The 7,386-nt window shown below is 44.5% G+C and overlaps 1 non-coding gene and 1 pseudogene across 1 annotated transcript; both read left to right on the forward strand.

Annotated features, from left to right (window-relative positions):
• The first annotated feature begins 473 nt into the window (after positions 1 to 473).
• On the forward strand, positions 474 to 608 carry LOC118659451. Its single transcript, XR_004968569.1, has one exon. It is a non-coding gene; the product is annotated as a small nucleolar RNA SNORA70 (small nucleolar RNA).
• A 60-nt stretch (positions 609 to 668) lies between these two features.
• Positions 669 to 969, forward strand: LOC118658558 (annotated as a pseudogene).
• Positions 970 to 7,386: the final 6,417 nt, after the last annotated feature.

A 7,386-nucleotide genomic window follows, 5' to 3' on the forward strand; every position in this document is an offset into this window, starting at 1 on the left:
TCACTCAACAGAATCTCAACTTCCGGACATAGGAACAAAGTCCTGGCCTGCCCTCTTTGAAGGCAAATTCCTGCTATGGATTCAACTAAGAACTTTAGGAACGAGAGTGTCCACCACACAGCGGGGTATGCTCCTGGCCTGTGAGGCTGGGAGAGCACTAAAGTTTATCTTGAGAGTTGACTTATTCATTCCACAGACATTTCTGGAGCATGTATCACATTCTGTTCTAGTGGCTGCAAAAACTATAAAATACGAAAGTCATTGAATCCATCAGAAATATTTACTGAGCCCTATCAGTGCTCTGGTGCTAAACATGCAGATTGCTCCTGTCTTCTGCGATTCTGTAGCACTTTGTTGGCACCTCTACAAGGGCCCAGTTTGATTTTTACTGTTTATTTGTGCATATTTGTTCCCCCTTTCCTCCAGGGCAAGGAATGGCGACTTCTTCATGATAGCTTAGTAAAAGATAGACACTGCAGCCAATGAAGCCGACCATGCTCTTTTCCCCATGGGGGCCTGGTGTGCAATGGCTGCAAACAGCAGCATTCTTGGCGGTGTATGCAACCTGTTGTTGGTAAGGGTTGCCTTAAGGGACCTTGGATAAAGCCCTTTCTGGTGAACACTCATGTCTGAACTCATGCTGCCCCTAATCTAGCCTCCAAACAGGCATGCGGGGTGCCTTTGGAAAGCGCCAAGGCACCGTGCCAGAGTCCACAATGGCCAAGTCATCATGTCCATCCGCACCAAGCTGCAGAACAAGGAGCATGTGATCGAGGTCCTACACAGAGCCAAGTTCAAGTTCCCTGGCTTCCAGAAGATCCACATCTCCAAGAATTGGGGCTTTACTAAGTTTAAAGTGGATGAGTTTGAAGACATGGTGGCAAGAAGCTCCTCATCCCAGATGGCTGTGGGGTCAAATACATCCCTAATTGTGGCCCCCTGGACAAATGGCGAGCCCTACACTCATGAGAGTCTTGGTGCTGCCCTCACTTTACACTCACCAATAAATCAACTTTCTATAAAAAAAATAGGCAAATCTGATAGCTATTGCCAGAGGCCAATAAAATTTATGGTAACCAAGTCTTTATAATTCAGTTCAATTCAACATGTACCTGTTGCTTATCTACTATGTGTTTAACATTGTGCTAGGTGCCATGGGTGTTGTTATGGACTGAATGTTTGTGTGCCCCATTGCCTCCCCCCCCCCAAAAAAAATTTATATGTTGAAATATAACCCCTCATGTGATGTTAGAAGGTGGAACCTTCAGGAGGCAATTCGACCATGAAGGTGGCACCCTGGTGATGGGATTAGTGCCTTTATAAGAGACCAGAATGCTCGCCAGCTCTTTTCAGCAAGTGAAGACACACCCAGAAATCAGCCATCTGTGCCCCAGAAGAAGGCTCTTACCAGAACAGACCATCTGTGATCTCAGTCTTCCAGCCTCTTGAACTGTGAGAAATAACTTTCTGTTGTTGATAAGCCACCCACACCACGGTGTCTTATTTTAGCAGCCCCAGCTGACTAAGATAGACATATACAACTACCTAAAGTTGTATACCCTACCCTTCAGAGCTTTGCAGTCTTTTGCGGGGTTGGGGGGGCGGGGGGGAACAGATAAATACCAATGCAACCCAATGCTGAAGTGAAATAACTAAATGAGAACATGCAATAATCCAACCAGGTATTTGATAAAGGGAGAGAGCAGTGTAGCTGAAAAGATGTCACCAGGAAGATGGGACCTCAGCTGCGCCTTGAATGATGAATTGATTAATCAGAGAGTGGGTAGGTCGTTTAGGTGACAGGGTGAAACATGAGGGAAGGCACAGAAGGAATGAAGAGGACTTGAGTCTAGAGTGGAGGGTAAGTGTTAGGCATTGGTAGAAATTTGCTTGTTTTCTGTTTGCCAATTTCTGAGGTGCAACAAAAGTCAGGTTGGACGTGTTTTCTAATTCTACATGTATTTTTGGTTGTGCAAGATCAGCCAATCTAGAAGGATTCTGTTCAGGACCCTACCACTCAAAATTATCAAATAATCAGGTAGTTGGAGGAATATCTTCACCTTCTGTAATTGAGAAAATTGGGGAAGTGTCTTAGTTTTCTATATTGAAGGCAGTGATTCTCAAACTTTAGCTGGCATCAAAATCACCCCGGAGCTTGTGGGAAGATATATTCCTGGGCCCCTCCTGAAGAGTTCCCGATTCAGTAGATAGTGGCTGGGCCTGAGAATATGCACTTTTATCACGTTCCTGGTGATGTGGATGCTGCAGTTTGGCGACCACACTTTGAGAACCGTTGACTGAGAGGAAAGCTGAAGTGGGTTCTTCTGTCCCAGCTTATAACACTCGAGAGTGATGCCAGCCACCAGCATGTGGAAATTTCATATCAAAACCTAAGTATAAAAATAAAGTATATATGTGGTTAAATGAACTGAGTGTATTTTTTGAGATTGTAGGATATAAAAAACAAACCATACAGTGTGACTTCTAAGGCTACCAGGCCTTTTAATGCAATAGTGAGCAGGGCTATATCAACTTGAAATCAGTGGTTTTGTGTTTGGCCTTTGGCATAGCATCGGTATATCAGTGAGAGTTCTCCAGAGAAACAGAACCAATGGGATGTGTGCATATGTAGAAAGAGATTTATTTTAAGGGGTTGATTCATGCAATTGTGGAGGCTTGGCAAGCCCAAAATCTGATGGAGGAGGCCAGCAGGCTGGAGACTCAGAAAAAAGTTGTGGTTTTAGTCCAAAGGCAGTCTGCTGGTGAACCAGGAAGAGCCAATATTATAGATTAAATCCTAACGCTTCTGCTGGTAGAATTCTCCTTGCATGGGGCAGTGAGCCTTTTGTTGTAGTCACACCTTCAATGGATCAGATGACACCTTCTCAATTTATGGAGAGCCATCTGCCTTATTGGAAGTCCACTGACTTAAATCTCATCCATAAACACACTCACAGAAACATCCAGAATAATGTTTGAACAAATATCTGTGCGCAATGGCCCAGCCAAGTTGACACATAAAATTAGCCATCATAATGGGTCTATTTCATTTTATTCTGTCTATTTCATTTTTGTTTTCAGGTTTGGTTCAATTCAATTCAACAAGTGTTTCACCTGCCCAATAATTGCAGTACACTGTAATTCAGTGAGGGGAAGTTATAAAGATTTAATTGTGAAAGAGTTTATGGTTCATTTATTTCTTCATTTTGTAAAGCCTCTCAGTGTAGTTTAAGTTTAGACGGAAACATTTACTAAGATTTTGGTTTAGGGATGCATCTGTGGTTGGGGGCTGCGAGTTGGAGAGGATCCTGGCTTTGCCACAGCAGTGTTCACTCTGGGAAACTGTCATGCCAGCAGATGGCTGACAGTGGGAAACATCACAGGTGATGCCTTGAGGGTGTTGGTGGAAGAGGTGTGAGGGAGCACTAGGGGAGGTGAGTGGGGAAACTGGGAAGATATCAATCTTAGGCACTGACCCTTTGCTCCAGCTTGGGACTTATCTCGGCCCTGGGAAGTAAAGGCCTTTGGACTAGAAAAAAACCCACTAGAGGTAGGTTTTTTTGTTTTGTTTTGTTTTTCCCCATTTAACTCTAAGACCAGGGGACCACTTTAATTTTCAGATGAAAAAAAAATGATAAGAATGGGTTAAATAAGAGTGTAGTGGTTCAATGGTGATTCTGACCCCACTAAAAGGGTATGTCCATGCCAATTCCTGGAATCTGAATATGACTTTATTGGAAAAGGGTCTTTGCAGATGTACTTAAGTTAAAGATCTTGAGATGAGATCATTCTGGATTATCGGGGTAGGCCCTGAATCCAATGACAAATGAATGCCCTCATCCTATATAATAGAAGGGTAATATGCAAATTGACCAAACAGCAGAACGACCAGTTTCTATGATGGGCACTGACCACCAGGGGACAGATACTCAACACAGGAGCTGCCCGCTGGTGGTCAGTGCGCTCCCACAGCGGGAGTGCAGCTCAGCCACAAGCCGGGCTGATGGCTGGTGAGCGCAGCGGCCCACCTCCACAGCAGCAGTAAGGATGTCTGACCGACGGCTTAGGAGTGAACCTAAGCTATCAGTCAAACATCCCCGAAGGGGGTCCCAGACTGCGCAAGGGCTCAGGCTGGGCTGAGGGACTCCCTCCTCAGTGTACAAATATTGTGCACTGGGCCTCTAGTAAGAGCTACACAGAGAAGTTGTAAAGAGAGAGGGTGAGACTAGAGTGATGAGACCACAAGCCCAGGAACACCTGTGTCACCAAATGTGGGGAGAAACAAAGATTCTCCCCTAGGGCCCCTGGAAGAAGGGCAGCCCTGCAGGATTTCAGACTTCTGGCCTCCAGAACTGTGAGAGAATACCTTTTGTTGTTTTAAATCACCATGTTTGTGGTAGTTTGTTATGGCAGCCTCAGGAAAGTAATACAGAGAGTTTTCCTACTTCTTCTCAGAATACCAATTGGCTTTGGCCTGGTAGGGTCCTGGGAACTGCAGCACTGAAGCACAACAGAGCATGTAACCTGTGTAACCCATGGGAGGCAGCAGTCCTTGGCCAGAGCAGCTCAACGGTGGGAACCAAGGCAGTGATGGGGGCCCTCCAGCCATGTCTCAGCAGCACACATTGTCTCAGTACTGGAAGATTTTTGAAGTAATACTAAAAAATGAGCTCAGGCATTCAAACTCCTGGATCCAGGCCAGTGATAAAGGGTGCAGCCCTCACCCCTCTTACCTGGGGCTGTAGCAATCTCATGTGGAGATGAGTTTGCCATATGTCTCACTGTGTACCCACACATTTTTTTTGGTCTTAACATCCTACAGACAAATGCATAGGGGTAATAGGTGGTGTATCTAGGCCTAACTAAGTATTACTGACCACTTTCTCTTTACCTAGTCTTGCCCCTGTGGGCACTTGAAGTCTAATTTGAATAGTCAGGATGAATTACCCAACTCTGGAACCCACATATGATACCTAGAACGACTTAATGAAGACCACATTATGGAATCAGAACTAGATACATTTACTATGTGTATACTGACTGTGATATGAATATACAGTAAATCCTCATAATAATATTTAATAATTAAGAAATAATTATCATCCTCATAATAAGTCCATTAAGCTCCATGGATTCCATATTTGTGAATTCACCTACTTGCTAAAATGTATTTATAACTCCAAATCAATAGTCCTGGTACTTTTGCAGTTCTTGTTGACATGCACAGAGCATAGAAAAGTTTGGGTCATCTGATGTACACTTTCCCAGCTGAGGTCGAACAAGGTGACACTCTGCATTCTTGTTTCAGTTCTCATACTGTAGCCAAGGGTCCTTTTTTTGGTCTATTTGGTGCCATGATTTTTGCACTTTTGTTGTTGGTGATGATGGTTGCACTGTTTAAAATGGCCCACAAGCACAATGCTGAAATGTTTGGTGTTCCCAAGTGCAAGAAGGCTGTGATGTGCCTTAAGGAGAAAATACACGTTAGTTAAGTTTCATTCTGGCATGAGGTATAGTGCTGCTGTTAGTTCAATATTAATGAATCAAAATATATATTAAATAAGGAGTCTTTAAACAAATGCACATAAAACAAGGTTATCTACTGATCAGTTGATGAAAATATTGTGGTCAGAGGCTCATAGGAACTTAGCCCTGTATTTCCCCTGGGAGCATGGTTCATTATTCACTCATTTGTGATGACTTTACAGAACATAACTACCATGACTAATGAGAAGCAGCTGTATGCGATTACAAAAATTTTTCAGTGTCATTCTGACATAAATTTCCAAGTGTTCTCATGAAAGGTTCTTAAAGAAACTCTGCCCAGTTCATTCTGGTGCCCCTTCTCTACATCTTGTCTCACCCTGCTAATGCCTCCCCTCTCCCAACACATCTATTCCATGAGGCTTCCTCTCATTCTGTTCCAGGTTGAATTCCATGGTCTACTCTCAGGTCCCTTCTAATCATGGGTGCAATGTCCTTGGTCTTTTCATAGACACATACTCAAAGTTCATTCTATATAAAAAATATATGGAGGCTTAACTATCTTTAATTTCTTTGCAAAAATGCCAACTTTCTGCTTGTTGACTTAGGAAAGCTTTTCTTTGTGCCCCATTATTGCACCTATGTTTTGTGCCAGTTCAGCATTCCCTCTGTTAAGGATAAATTTTTTTGCATGTTTTTGGAATGAAAAACCTATATTTTATTGTGAAGCACCATGACACTGCCTGTTGTATTACACTTCCCCTCCCATCCTTCCTCCTCCCAGCCATCAGCATACAGACAGTTAGATGTAACATATATATGTCCATATATAATATTTGGACATATAGAGGGCCAGTGCATGAATTCATGCATGGGTGGGGTCCCTCGGCCTGGCTGGCGATCGGGGCCATTGGGGCAGCGGGAGGTTGGCCAGGGGGAGGGGCCATGGGAGGTTGGCTGTGGGAGTGCACTGACCACCAGGGGGCAACTCCTGCATTGAGTGTCTGCCCCCTGGCGGTTAGTGCACGTCATAGTGAACAGTTGACCGGTTGTTCAGTCATTTGGTTGCTTAGGCTTTTATATATATAGACAATGTATATATACACAAATACTTAATAATTATACTATTACTAGAGGTCTGGTGCATGAAATTCGTGTGTGTGGGGGAGGGGCGGTGAGTGTCCCTCAGCCCAGCCTGCACCCTCTCCAACCTGGGGCCCCTTGGGGGATGTCAGACTGCTGGGATTGGGCCTAAACTGGCAGTCGGACATCCTTCTCACAATCCGGGACTGCTGGCTCCCAACCACTTGCCAGCCTGCCAGCCTGATCACCCCCTAACCATTCCCCTGTCAGCCTGATCGATGCCTAACTGCTCCCCTGCTGGCCTGGTCCCCCCCAAATTCCCTCCCCTGCTGGCCTGGTCACCCCCAACTGCCCTCCCCTGCAGGCCTGGTCACCCCTAATTGCCCTCCCCTGCTGGCCTGGTCACCCCTAACTGCCTTCTCCTGCAGGCCTGGTCCCCCCCAACTGCCCTCCCCTGCTGGCCATCTTGTGGTGGCCATCTTGTGACCACATGGGGGTGGCCATCTTTTGACCACATGGAGGAGGCCATCTTGTGTGAGGACATGATGGTCAATTTACATATTATCTCTTTATTATATAGGATTAATAGAGTATTGTTAATTGTTAGTACTCTGACAGCATTTAATATTATCTCAAATCCTAGTAACTAACACATGAGCCATATGTAGCTCTTAACAATCTCTTAGTAATAGGAGAGGAGCCTCAATGAAGGGGCTTATTCTGAGTAACTTAGATTTTTTAAAAAATATGTTTTTATTGATTTTAGAGAGAGGTAGAGGGGGAAGGATAGAAACATCAATGATGAGAGAGAATCATTGG

This window comes from Myotis myotis, unplaced genomic scaffold (assembly GCF_014108235.1).
Source record: "Myotis myotis isolate mMyoMyo1 unplaced genomic scaffold, mMyoMyo1.p scaffold_m19_p_6, whole genome shotgun sequence".
Lineage (NCBI taxonomy): Eukaryota > Metazoa > Chordata > Mammalia > Chiroptera > Vespertilionidae > Myotis > Myotis myotis.